Source organism: Herpailurus yagouaroundi, unplaced genomic scaffold (assembly GCF_014898765.1).
Source record: "Herpailurus yagouaroundi ecotype Mexico unplaced genomic scaffold, PumYag 192, whole genome shotgun sequence".
In the NCBI taxonomy this organism is placed as follows: domain Eukaryota; kingdom Metazoa; phylum Chordata; class Mammalia; order Carnivora; family Felidae; genus Herpailurus; species Herpailurus yagouaroundi.
Window position 1 is genome coordinate 5347785 of NW_024412423.1, and position 14702 is coordinate 5362486.

General features: G+C 46.3%; 1 long non-coding RNA gene across 1 annotated transcript in view; it reads left to right on the forward strand.

Moving 5' to 3' along the window:
- Positions 1-14702, forward strand: part of LOC121010566 (uncharacterized) — a 31542-nt gene that overhangs the window by 15364 nt on the left and 1476 nt on the right. The gene's annotated exons all lie outside the window — the stretch shown is intronic.

Below are 14702 nucleotides of genomic sequence, written 5' to 3' on the forward strand. Positions count from 1 at the left end.
CTGCCCCACTTCTCACCTTTCCCCTTTGAGGATCTTTTTCTTTCTAAATTGACATCAAGGGTGTTAACAGGGGTGTTGCAGGGGTGTTAACGATAAGGACGCTAGTATTATAAGGACATGGTATTATGTCAGATGACAGAGATGCTTCCAGGGAGCAGGTTGGGGATGGGGAGGTGGAGGGAAAAGGAAGAAAGCAGGTGTCTTCTCTTTGGGGGATAAAACTCTCAGGTCACCCTGCCTGTCAGGTACGTACCAAACAGGAGGACATGATTTCCCAGGCCCTTGGCAGAAGGGGTCTGTGGGGTTCAGGTTTCTCAGGCATGAGTGTAGAGGCTGGTTTCCTCATCAGGTGGCCCTCCAAATGGAGGTAGGAAAGGAGGTAAGTGAGGAGGGAATTTACACTTATTGGTCAGGTGCGTTTCAGGTGCAAGGCTCCTGGCTTTACCTGCGTCTCTTCAGAACCAGAGAAAACAGTGCTTCCTGCCTTCAGGAAGGGCTGATTTGGACCTTGTGCGTCCTTCTGCTAAGACTATATCTGTGTGATAAATGTTTTCTTTCTTTTTTAGTATTTATTTTTGAGAGCGAGGCAGTGTGTGTGTGTGTGTGTGTGTGCGCGCGCGCACACGCGTGCGCAGATGCACGTGTGTGCGGGTGCACATGTGCCCAGGGCAAGGGCAGAGAGGGAGGGAGAGAGAGAATCCCAAGCAGGGTCCACACCGTTCAGTGCGGAACCCGACGCAGGGCTTGAACCCACAAGCCATGAGATCATGACCTGAGCTGAAATCAAGAGTCAGACGCTTAACCGACCAAGACGCCCAGGCGCCCCAATATTCAGCAAATGTTTTCTAACGGGGGCCCTCTCTTGGAGGAAAGCCTCTGAAAAGTAAAACCCATAGTCCATGATTTCTTCTGTCTTCATTTGTTACGTTTGTCTTTCAAGTCCCACTTTTTCTTTTTCTTAAGAAAAATTTTTTTTAATGTTTATTTTTGAGAAAGAAAGAGCGAGCGTGAGCACAGGAGGGGCAGAGAAAGAGGGAGACACAGAATCTGTAGGCTCTGGGCTCAAAGCTGTCAGAGCCCTAAGCAGGACTCAAAGTCACGAACCATGAGATCATGACCTGAGCCAAAGTCAGATGCTGACTGAGCCACCCAGGCGCCCCTGAATCCCACTTTTCTTTAAAGTGGGATTTGACTTTAGCTCCTTTTTAGGATGGCAAATTGCCAAAAACCTTTGTTTTTGTTTACATCTGTGCAGAACAAAAAGTTTGCAGACTGGTAGAGCTATTTGAATGCAGGTAATCCCAAGGAAAAGTCCGTAGAATCCAGCCAAACGTGGATTTCGCTTTCAGGAAGCGTAGAAAGCAGCTTTCGGGAGGTCAGAGGAAACTGAAGTTGTTTTATTATTTTACACAGGAAAACAAAACCCCAAGACACAAGCATAACATCACACAGGTTCCCAGTGCTTTTAGTTGTCATGAATACCCACTGCTCTTTTCCACACAAACCTTGTTAGGAATCCAGATTTATGACTGCTGCTTTGATGACAGTGGAGAAGTCAATCCACTGCATGTTTTTGGTTGGCCAGATTATCACTGAAAGAAAAAAAACAGAAAACACTGCAGAAGTGTGCACTCCTGATGGCCACGCCAGGCTTTTGCATTTCTTTGATAATTCTTTCACCTTGTCCTCCTTCAGTACAGCTGGGGCTGACCTACTTTGTTCCTTCATTATGGAGTTTTGCGTAGGTAAGAATAATAAGATGAGGAAGCTCTGATGTTAAAACTCGTCCCTGGCACTCAGCAAGGCTTCCCAGCCTCAAATCCCTGGGCCGGCCTCATGAATTTTATTTATGCATTCATTTATTTATATGATGTCTGGTGCTGAGACCTGCATGAAAAATTAAAGCACAAATTCATCAGAAGGACCCGCAGTGGTGCGAGATTAAAATTTGAACCCCTGAACTCTCTGACACCTTCTGCGGTAGAAAGAACTAGATCATTACTGAGCTTCACAAACAAAGGAAGCTCTCTTCTTCTCCCCCAATAAGGGAAGGGGCAGACCTGAGAATACTCACACCGCTCAAAACATCACTCACAACATCCCAAACCAAAACAAAAGCAGTGTGCCAAAGGGCCAAACAGACAGGCGAAGAAATCAGCAAGCCCTGGTGAGTTGCCAGATTTGGCTTCTGGCTGTTTGCCCTGCGGGCGATTACGTAATTCCCAGACGAGAGCCCTCCCCTGCCTGCCAGTGAATTTCAGCCTGTCCTGTTAGGCTTTTACTCCTAAGGACTGGCAGCCAAAAATAGGTGAGAATCTCACTTCCTCTGATGCAGCCAGGCTGCTGATTGTTATTAGGTGATTTTGTTGTTAGTGTCCCTGGGATGGGGTGGAAGGGAGAGCCATGTTTGTAAGATAATAGAATGAATTCCACTCCTCTCTTTCAAAAAATTAACTAAATGGCTTCTATTTTACAGTCTTGTCTTTTCTTTTCTTTTCTTTTCTTTTCTCTTCTCTTCTTTTCTTTTCTTTTCTTTTCTTTTCTTTTCTTTTCTTTTCTTTTTAGTTTATTTATTGATTTTGAGCGAGAGAGGGAGAGAATCCCAAGCAGGCTCCACACAGAGCTCGTGGACTATGAGATCATGACCTGAGCCAAGAGTTGGATGCTCAACCGACTGAGCCACCCAGGCTCCCTATTTTATTATTTTACACAATAAAACAAATGGGCAGAATAAATGGGCAGAACGTACACTCCATGGACAGGGGGTGGGGGTGAGGATCCCTCAGTTGCCTGGGTCCAGCTCATGGCTCTACCAGCAGCCATGTCCTCTCCATGACCTCCCCCAACAAGGTCCCCTGTGACCAACTGAGGAAAGAGGTAAAAGGCCAAAGAGTTTACAGATGAGTTGGCTCTTAGTGTTTGTTGTAAGCTGACAGTAGGCTGCTGTCCTGTAGCTCCGTTCAGGGGCTGCTTGAAAGAAAGAGTGAAGAGAAATCCTCTCAACAGGGATTTGGGAGATGTATCTGATTAGCCACTCTGTGTTGAGAGACAAGTAGCCAAAGGAACAATAAATTTGGGCTCATGGTCAGTAATCAAGGGCTTGTCTGGTTGATGAGGGTGATCCAGAGGGAGAAAGATTGGAGGAGACGTGACAAGTCTGGGGAAGAAGGATATGGAAGCATCTATGGGAGGGAGCATGATATGTTGCAAACTTCCGATTAAACGTGAATGCTCAACAGAGAGCATCCATTCACCATGGAGGAGACACTAAACAACCAAGTTGAGAAAATGCCTTGGCCAGTGATGTCAATCCTTGGACACTCCAATACTGGCAAAAGGGGCTTCGTGCCATGGTGGCAGGGATGAAAGCTATGCATGGGTTTCTAACAGCATGGGTTTCCTCTCACCACGGGTGATCTGCCCAACATTCTAGGGATAGAGACCAATAATGAGCTGCTAACTTGGCATCATTCTCTGTGGAGACTTGTCCGTAAGTGATTACCTTCAACCGCTGCCATCTTGAAGGAGCAGCAAGTCATGTTGACTGAATTAACATGGACACCAGACATAGGATTGCTTTTTCTGCCCGGAGGCATCCACCAGCATGACTATCAAAGGGCTTGTAGAGCGCTCAGTTCACTGACACAGGATCCCACGTCACTGGACTGAGAGACTCAATTGTAGACATAGAGGTGTGGCAGTGGGCACATGACCGTGGGATCTACTGGCCTGGTCACCTACTGTGTCACTCAGAAGTTGCTGGCTACAATGAAACAGCTTCTTAACAGCCACTGAGGATTCAGCTTAGAGATGATATGCTATGAGGATGGGCCCCATCCTCAGGACACTGAATGCACCCTACATCAACCACCATGATATGGGGCTGTGTCACCAGTAGGTAGCAAGTGTGAGTCTGGAAACCAAGGAGGTGTGGCTTTGCTGGTATCATTCCCAGTGACCCACTTAGGGCAGTGTTGCTTCTCGTTACTGCACTTCACGGCTTTCTGGGTTTAGATACCTCACTTTCCAGAAGGAGAACATTTCCATCAGGAAACTCAGCAGGTGTCACATTAAGCTTTAAGCCCTATCTGCTGACTGACCTTTGTGCCAGAGTCTTCCAAGCAAGGGAAATAATCTCCATCCAAGCAGGGGTAATAGACTGGGATGATCAGGAGGAGGTAGGGCTACTGTCACATCCTGGGGTGTCTCTTGGAACTCCCTCACCCATTCTTTTAAAAGTGTATTTATTTTAAGAGACAGCGACAGAGCCCACGAGGGGCTTGATCCCACGAACCATGAGATCATGACCCAAGCTGAAGTCAAGAGTCCTTTGCTTAACTCACTGAGCCGCCCAGACGCCCCTCCCTTAACTCATTTTTAACAATAAATAGACCAAGGCAGTGGCCACAGCCTGAGAAGGGCATGGTGACCACGGGCTCAGAGCATGTCATTGATGAAGGTCAGGGTGAGCCCACCAGGTCAACCCCTTAGACCCACAACGGTGCTAGCTGAGAGCGAGACGCGTCTAAAGCAATCGCAGAGTGGAGAGATGATGTGTATCGGTGACCTTGAGACCAGCTGCCCCGATGACAGCCGTATTTCATGTTACTAGCCTTCCTTAAGAGGAAATTTACCCAGAAAAACAGGCCAGCCAGAATCCAGGAGGAGCTGTTCCCAGATCTTCCCTTTGAAGAACGTGGATCCACGTGGCCCAGGGCTGAGCTGCCAGATCCCCCTTTTGGACAGAGGAGACTATCCCCGCAGCTTCAGAGAACATTCGTGACTCGGTGACCCAGGCCTCTCGGCCGAGGCCCTCTCTGGGAGCTGCCTTCCGCTAAAGAGAGCCAAGGTCACTCTCCCCCCAGGTCACAGCCTGCTCCCCAGAGGCAGCCCCCGTCCAGCGTGGGGTCAGCGTAATGGCCCGTCTCCCTTGCAACGAGCAGGACATCTGGGAAGGCTCATCCCAGTCCTTGGATCAATTGAGGCCTTCAATTGCCACATCCCGGCCTTTCAACCCCTCCCTCTGCTTCTTCCACCTCTGTTACTCCCTCGCACGTGTGGGGCTTGCGAATGCTTCCCAGTGGACTTCCTGCCTGCTGATCTCTGTCTCAGAGCTTTTTCCCGACGGCACCAACTTCACCTCAGAGCACTTTCGCCCGCCATACTTTTGACGCACTCTCCCTGAATTATCCTAATTTGGGAGTGTCTTCTGAATCCTGCTGGGACCCTCACTGATGGGAGCAGGGACCCAGGGGAGGCCTGACTGGTAGGGGTGTCTGGCCTGTTCTACGGTTCTAAATTCCGTGTTAGTACGAGCACCCACTCTCAGATGGAAACCATATCCTTAAACCTACAGAATCAGCTTGATAAAGATATTTTGGCCTCTACGTTAATTCTGTGTTTAAATTCATGGGATTTAATCCCGTTTCATTCCTCAGGGGAAGCTACTCACTGGTTTCTCCTTCAGAAACCCTAACTCTGTCGAGCACAACTTGTACCAGGTTTGGCTCACGCAAGGATGCCTTTCAGACAGTGTGTTTGTGTGGTATGTTTGTGGGGTGTATGTGTGGTGTATGTTCGTGTGGGTAGGACGTGTGATGTGTGGTGTGTGTGGAGGCATGGGGGTTGGTCTGTGGTATACGTGTAGTGTGTGTGTGTGTGTGTGTGTGTGTGTGATTTATGTGGTATGTGATGTGGGGGGCATGTAGGATGTGGGCATGGTGTGTGTTGTGTATATATGGTGTGTGATGTGGGGCGGGGGAGAAGCATCTAGCAAGCCTGAGCTCCTTTCAGTAGGACAGCTGTTATCACCTCTGTTATCACCTGGGCCCTTAGAGTCCAGGCAGGTTGATTGGATCTCTTTCATTCTCAAGGTTATTTAAGCCATTGATGTATTCTGTGTCTAAAATCTCTTTTCTAAAAATTATTCTCATTACATAATTAATAAGTGAATTCATTCTCGTTCTTGAAAAAATAATTCAAACATTCCAGATAAGGCTAAAATTCCTTTTGGCTGTCACACCAGTCCCCTCCCCGGAAGACAGACCATTACCTTCCAGACCTTTTCCAAATTGGCAGTATCTATTTAAATTAAAGTTCATTTTCTTTGGCCTGGAAATTCTACTTTTCAGAAGTTACACTTATGAAAACCCATTGAATGTGCAGGAGAATGACTGAACCAGGATATGTCTTGCGGCATTGTTTATGATGGCAATAAAGCTAAACACCTTGATGGCGGTCTACATAAATTGTCGTCTATTTATACAGTGACGCTGTATGCAGTAGTGAAAACAGTGAGGTGGGTCTGTGAGTGCGGACGTGGAATTATCTTCAGGAGGCATTGTTGAGTGGAGAAGAAGTTGCAGTTACTAGAATTCTATTTTATCAGGGCTATTTAGGAAAATGATTGCCTGATAGAGATGACCTGGGTTAGGGGCACCTGGGTGGCTCAGTTGGTTAAGCATCGGACATTGGCTTAGGTTGTGGTATCACAGCGAGTTTGAGTCCCCACGTTGGGCTCTGCACTGACAGCGCAGAGCCCGCCTCGGATCTGCTGTCTCTCTCTCTCTCTCTCTCTCTCTCTCTCTCTGCCTCTCCCCTGTGCTAGCTCATGTGCACGATCTCTCAAAACATAAAACATTAGAAAACAAAAAAGAAAGGAAGAAATGACCTGGGTTAGGGACTCACGAGCAGGGATAAGAGTAATGAGTCCTCTCCCGTGCCTTTTCTTTCCACTTTCCTTTATGACTTCTGCCTTCCCCTGTGCTCCCCATTCTTCCCTCTCTTAATCCCCTGGCCTCGTGGCTTAAAATCGGGAGCCCAATCTACCTCCTCTGAACCGTTTCTGTTCACCGTCATCAACAACCAGCGCGGCCCATCCAAACTGGTAGTCGAAGTGTCAAAACAAATGGATCCATTGCCCACGCCCCAGCTCCCACGATCGGGCGAATGAATAATTGAGGAGCGGTAAGAGTGTCCGTTTTATGGAAACCTGCTTCCTTTGGCTCCTATAAAAGCCTCAAAGATAATCCAACAATTTGACAAAGTTACAAAAAATATATATGGAGGCAAGTAACTTCAAGGATGGGTGACATTATGAAAGTCTAGGGTTTGCATTAAGGAAAGTGCATGCTGTGGGGCACCTGGGTGGCTCGGTAGGTTAAGTGTCTGACTCTTGGTTTTGGCTCAGGTCATGATCTCATGGTTCTTGGGTTCAAGCCCCACCTCAGTCTCTGTGGTGATGGTATGGAGCCTGCTTGGGATTCTTTCTCTCTTCCTCTCTCTGCCCCTCCCCTGCTCATGCTCTCTCTCTCTCTTGCTCTCAAAATAAATAAATAAACTTGAAAAAATAAACAAAAAAATTTTTTTAATTTAGATGTCCCAATTTTAATTTTAGTATATGTGCTGCCAAAGCGAGCACTAGATGTCCCAATTTTAAAATATATCCCAGTTCTTAAAAATTTTAACAAATAGATGTCCCAATGCTAGAGGATCTGGGAATAAAATTGCATGGAAAATGGTCACAGGAACTGGACCTTTGTAGCTGAAAGAAGAAACCCAAGGGTACATACTTACCGGGTAAATACAGGGCATCAGTTATATTTGCATTTAAGATAAACAATTAATATTTATTAAGTATAATTATGCCCCAGATATTGCATGGGACAAACTCATGCCAAAAACGTTATTCATTACTTATCTGAGATTTAAATCCATCGGGGTGTCCTGTATTTTTATTTGTTAAATCTGTCAAGCCTGCCAGGGATACATGTGCAATACTTAACTGGCAATGACTTATAAACTTGAGAGTGCATTATTCCACATGCTTCTTTGTCTCTCTGACTCTAAAGTTATAATTGATGACCAATACTTTGAACTCAAAAAGTGTTGGATATTGTATCAAATCAAGGACACATTTCCTAATAACTGGAGTGTCCTGCAGGGGAGCAGATTGTCTGAAAAATAGTGCATCTCTGAGCCAAAGATCATAGCGTATCAACATTTTAAATAGCAAAAAACTGGGAGGAACATGGAAGGTCATGGGGAAAAAAAACTGTTTTAAAAAATTGGGGGCAACATCTGTGCAGAATTTTCCACAGGTAGACTTCTCTAGCCTCTGAGCCTTCTAGCTACTTTACGATAGGACTGTTAGTAGTGTTACAACATGACTGACCATTGCCCCAACAGACCTTTAGGACTCCTTGGGGGCTCCTCATGGACTCCAGGGTGGTCTCCTATATGTACGTAGTGAATAGATTTCTAAGTAGGTTGTAAAGGAAAGAAAGAAAGAGATAGAGAGAGAGAGACAGAGACAGAGAGGAAAGGAAGGAAGGAAGGAAGGAAGGAAGGAAGGAAGGAAGGAAGGAAAAGAAAGAAAGAAAAGAAAGAAAGAAAGAAAGAAAGAAAGAAAGAAAGAAAGAAAGAAAAAGAAAGAAAGAAAAAGAAAGAAAAGCAGCATGCATGGAAGATCCCATCATTTGGGTAGATTTTTTAATTTTTTTTTTCAACGTTTATTTATTTTTGGGACAGAGAGAGACAGAGCATGAACGGGGGAGGGGCAGAGAGAGAGGGAGACACAGAATCGGAAACAGGCTCCAGGCTCTGAGCTGTCAGCCCAGAGCTTGACGCGGGGCTCGAACCCACGGACCACGAGATCGTGACCTGGCTGAAGTCGGACGCTTAACCGACTGCGCCACCCAGGCGCCCCTGGGTAGATTTTTTTTAAAAAAAGAAATATTGGGGCACCTGGGTGGCTCAGCCGGGTAAGCATCTGATTCTTGATCTCAGCTCAGGTCATGATTTCACAGTTTGTGAGTTCGAGCCTAGCGTTGGGTTTTGTGCTGACAGTACAGAGCCTGCTTGGGATTCTGTCTCTCCCTCTCTCTCTGCCCCTCCCCTCCTAGCACTCTCTCTCTCTCTCTGTCTCACTCTCAAAATAAATAAGTAAACTTAAAAAAAAATACAGGTAAAAACATAACTTCTTTAGGCTAAATACCTAAAAAAAAAACCTTTAAGAGTATTTAGTTTAGGGAAAGGGGTCAGTTATTGAGGATAGGCGAGGAAGATTTCATATTTATTTTATACCTTCATGGATCAAGTGAAAAAATAACTGTGCACTGTGAAACAGGCTGGGTCCGTACACTGTAGGAAGGCCAGGCTGGCATCCTCAGCCGCGGGTTGGGACTTGCAGTAGAAGGAGGTCTCGTCACTTTTTTTTTTCAGTCTGACGAGCGTACAGACTTGAAGAGCCCCGTGAAATAGTTGGGGTAAAACCATGGATGCCTTCGGGCCCTCTCCGCCTCCCTGCCCACCTGAAAGCTCAGGCGAGAAGAAAGGGTCTCCCAGTGTGGCTGTGGCCGGCTGCACACCTTTGCCAGCGGCATCTGAGGGTAGAGGATGCTTAATGGCTGAGCCCTGGGACTGCAAATCCATAAGCACTTCTTGGCCTTAGGTTCAAGAGGGGCCCAGACAGTTCAAAAAACAGGAAAAACCCCACATTCATATCCCCCCTCTTGATAATAGTTCAAATCACATGAAAGTGCTGTTGCATAGACAAGAAACAACAACAACACCACCACCACCACCACCAACAACAACACAACTGGCCCCAAATCACCTGTTTTACATGGTTCAACTAATACATCTGGGCATCCCTATTAACTTTCTCCCTTGATCGGTTAGAAAAGCAAATCAAAACAACCAAAGCATGTATATTTCCAGGCTTCCAAATGTGTCCTGCCTTTTATATTACATTATTATTTAGTGCAATGATACGAATAACAGCCAAAATTGTATAACATTTTCTGTGTGCCAGGTGTTTTAAGTGCTTTATGTACATAACAGTCATTTAAACTTGATGATAAACCCATGAGATGGTTGTGTTTATCCTGTTTTGCTGGTGAGGAGCCTGAGACACACAGAGTTTACGCTCCCTGCCTGGGCTGGTGGAGCTCCAGGTACTTGAGCAGGCAGGTCCCTGAGCCCAGGCAGGTCTGGCTCCTTATCACACTGCCTCTCCTTTGCTCTGGCCCCCGAGTTCCTGCTGTCATAAACCTGTCACCCAGCTCTGCCCAGCACAGAGTTCGTCTCTCCGGATTCCACGAGGGCACCCCTCATGCACTCCAGGATGGTTCCCCTTTTCTTTTTTTTTAATTTTATTTATTTTGAGAGAGTGAGCACAAGAGAGGGAGCGGGGGAGGGGCAGAGAGAGGGAGAGAGAGAATCCCAAGCAGGCTCCACACTGTTAGTGCAGAGCCCGGCGCGGGGCTCAAACCCAAGAACCCTGAGATCCTGACCTGAGCTGAAATCCAGAGTCGGACGCTTCACCGACTGAGACACCCAGGTGCCCCCCAGGATGGTCCCCTTAACACATTCAGGGGGGGCGCCTGGGTGGCGCAGTCGGTGAAGCGTCCGACTTCAGCCAGGTCACCATCTCGCGATCTGTGAGTTCGAGCCCCGCGTCGGGCTCTGGGCTGATGGCTCAGAGCCTGGAGCCTGTTTCCGATTCTGTGTCTCCCTCTCTCTCTGCCCCTCGCCCGTTCATGCTCCGTCTCTCTCTGTCCCAAAAATAAATAAACGTTGAAAAAAATTAAAAAAAAAAAAAACATTCAGGGAAAGATAGGAAAAAGCAGCACTGGGGCCGGCACCCACCTCTGTGGAAGACTGGATCTGTGGAATGTCCTTTTAGCAACAGCCACCTCATTGAAAGGCACCTTTTAACTTACTAATCAAATCTTAGTATCTGTAAGTGAGGGAGTTTGGACCCCACTCTGCTTCCTTCCCTGAGACTAGAAGAGCATCAGTGCTGCCTTCTTGGCCTTGGCTCATTCCTTCCCCGGGGGAATAGAAGATGCTGTGAAATTACCTGTTTGGTGAGTTTCTCCTTCCTTCCTTCTTTCTCCTGGAGAAGCTCTCTTCTCTTCCACCAGAGGCATCTCTCCATACTCACTGGTTCAGAATCTAGGCAGGGAGGAGAGTTTCCATATCACAATTTTTTAAAATCTTCACTTTATTTATTTTGTGAGAGAGAGAGAGAGAGAAAGAGAGAAAGCAGGGGAGGGGCAGAGAGAAAGAGAGAGAGAGAGAGAGAGAGAGAGGCAGAATCCCAAGGAGGCTCCATGCTGTCATGGGGCTCCAACCCCAGGAACCATGAGATCATGACCTGAGCCGAAGTCAAGAGTGGGACACTTAACCTACTGATTCATCCAGGTACCCCTCCATACCACAGTCTTTGTTGAAGTATTATAGTATGCGATTTTCTCAGCAACACATCTCAGAACATCTGTTAGAATTCAGTTTCTCCTTTGTTCTCAGGCCGTGCTTTGGCTTTGCCAAAACTTTCAAACGCTGATTGAATGCCTGCATTGCATATAGTCAGTATTTTAGTAGGCAGTAGCTGCCACCTTAATGTGAACATTCGTGGGGCATCTGGGTGGCTCAGTCGGTTGAATGTCCCGCTCTTGATTTTGGCTCAGGTCATGATCAGAGTTGTGGGATTGAGCCACATGTCAGCCTCCACCCTGGGTCTGGAGCCTGCTTAAGTCTCTCTCTCTCCCTCTGCCCCTTTTCCCCGCTCTTGCTGTCTCTAAAACAAAAAAACAAAATTTAAAAATAAATGTGAACATTGGAGATTTTCTATTTGAGACATGAATAATTTGATACTAGAATATTATAGACCTCCAAGCTGATTTTTTTTTATTTTTTGCTTTACATTATTTTATTTAAATGTCTTATTGATTTTTTGAGAGAGAGAGCATAAGCAGGGGAGGGGCAGAGAAAGGGGGACAGAGGACCCAAAGCGAGCTCTGTACTGACAGCAGCGAGCCCGATGTGGGGCTCTAAGTCACGACCCATGAGATCATGACCTGAGCCGAAGTCGGACGCTCAGCCACCTGACCTACCCAGGTGCCCCCATGCTGATTTTCAAATATGTGATGGTATGATAGATTTTTTACTAATTTTTGTGACTTTTTTTTTTCTGTAGGCCATATACTTAATTTTGGAACAGAACAGACACCATATTCACTGTAGTGTGATTGAACTGTGGGCTCGCTGATAATATGAAGGAGGCTGTTTCCCTCAAAAACACTTCCCAGTTTGTTTTTTACATGAAGTAGAATGAACCTATGGAAAAGTATATTATAATGTGACTATTGCCCAGATAAAGAGGGAGAACATTACCAGCACTCTAGAAACTCCCTAGCAGGTGCTTATAATAGCAGCCACCACTAACTGAGCTATGACCTTGACCTCTCACCTCCTACATTAGTTTTGCTGAGTTTTGAACTTCGTATAAATGGCAATCATACAGGATGCAGTTTGTGGTGTCTGGCTTCTTTTTGTTAACACCGCCTTAGTTTCTTGATTCTACACGTAATGGTAGATGGTTTCCACGCCAATTCTTGGAGGCACGGAGGGAGGCAGGAAGGGAGGGTGGGGAAGAGCATGAGAGGGGACGTTTGTTGGGTACCATTTGACTGTAGCTACTCTGAAAGTGATCTAGTCCATGAAAAATTTTGGAAGAATATGAACAAGCTACATTAGCCAGTTCATGACTACCTTAGACCTTATTTACAGGAGAGGGTGAATTAGCTCTAAATGAAAGTCTTGTTGAGCTGACTTGTTTTGACTTGTGCCATAGGGCCGCGGACACATGGTTCTGATGCCTGTGTTCCTTAAAAGGACCCCAGGGAATTGGCCTGGCTGGGTTTTACAGTACCGCCTCTGAGTCTCCTTTGACTTAAAGTTATAGTCCTGGGCCCCAGGGTCTACTGTAAGGACATGTTTCCCTCTAGGTTTTCATCATAGTCACAGTTAATAAATGGATGACAAGGTAAGAGCGTCTTAGCCCCTTTCCATGTCACATGTCCTCTTTGTAGCGCTACGATGTTTTAAAGACCGGGGAGACTATGTTTGTCTTGGCCATATGTAGACTACAGAGCAAGGCTTAATGATGGAGGCAGCCATGTTTATCTTTCAGTGCCTCTGAAATCCTTTAACTTCTGTTTCTGAGGACACACCCCCGGCATTGTCTTTCATGGTCTGGGAGCCTTCATGTTGCTCATTGGTCAGGGCGGACAGGGAAGTTAGGTGGTGTTCTCAGGCTTCTGAGTGAGAAAGCTAGAATTTGAGTCTAGCTGCCTGACTTCCAATAAGATGGCTTTTTATTGTACTTCACTGCATGGAGGAAACACAGTGATCACAATCCACCTCTTCAGTTTTTCAGGTGAGGAAAGGAGATTATAGAACTCTTCCAAAGTCCAGTGCCCCCCTTTTTTATTAGATTTTATTTTTAAGTAATCTCTACACCTGATGTGGGCATCAGACTTAACAACCCTGAGATTAAGAGTCGTATGCTCTCTGGACTGAGCCGGCCAAACACTGCAGTCCAATGCCCTTTGACTTTAACACCCTGTCTCTTGCCTCCCTCACCTCTTTGCCAATCCCAACCCAACTTTGCTATGAGCTCCTATCAACACATCAGAATGAGTGTGTGTTTTAGCTATTGACTGCACTATTCTGGACTAATAATGACTGAGTCTAAAGGCGGCACTTGTAAGCCAGAGAAGGAAGGGTGGTCACGCCTTGGTATTGTGTTGGGAAAGCTACTTTGGGACAAAAGAAATGCCACAATGTCCCTAAAATCACACCATGTAAGTTCTCTTCTACTCTGTTTTTCTTTTCTTTTCTTTTCTTTTTTTTTTTTTTTTTGAGGGTGGGGGGAGGGGAGGGGGGAGAGGGTGAGGGAGAGGGGGAGAGAGAGAGAGAGAGAGCAGAACCTGATGCAGGACTCAATCCCATGACCCTGGGATCATGACCTGAGCCCAAATCAAGAGTCAGACACTCTGGGTGACTGAGCCACCCAGGTGCCCCTCTTCTACTCCATTTCTGCACAGATTTTTGTCTTCACACTATTCTTTCAAAAATTATTCATTGAGCACCTACTATGTGCCAGGCAGTACTCTAGGGGCTCACGACACGTCCATGAACAAAACAGACAAAAGGCTCTGCTCTTCTGAGCCTTATGTTCTAGCAGGGGGTGATACAGAACAAACAGTAGACATGATAAATAATAAATGGGGAAATTAAATAGTCTGTTAGACAATGATAAATGATACCAAAGAAACAGAGCAGGGTAAGAGAGATTGGGAATGCCCAGGGGCAGGTCACTGAAGGTTGAAATGAGTGTTCAGGGTAGACTCACAAAAAAGATGGCATTTGAATAAAGATTTGTAGGCAATAAGGGAATAAGTCATTCACATATTCGAAAGAAGAGCAGTCCACAAAGAGGGACGAGCCAAGGCAAAGACCTAATGTGGGATCATGCCTGGAACATTCAGGGTAAAGAACAAGACCAGTGGAGGAGGCGGGGAACAATAAAAGGTGAAGTCAGAGAAGTAACCAGGTGTCGGGCCATGTAGTGGCTTGTTGGTCATTGTTTAGACTCTAGCTTTCCCTCTGATTGAAATGGGGAGGTGTTGCAGGGCTTTAACCAGAGGAGAGACGGGATATGACTGATATTTTAACTAACCATGTTGGTTGCACTGTTGCTAACAGACAGTAGGGAGACAGGAGCTGGGGGGGGTGGGGGGAGGAGACCAGTTAGGAGGCAATTCCAATAGCCAAGGGATGGTAGTAGCTTGAAACAGTGGAGAGAAGTGGTCACAGTCTGGATACAGGACCTCCCGATATAATGGATATAA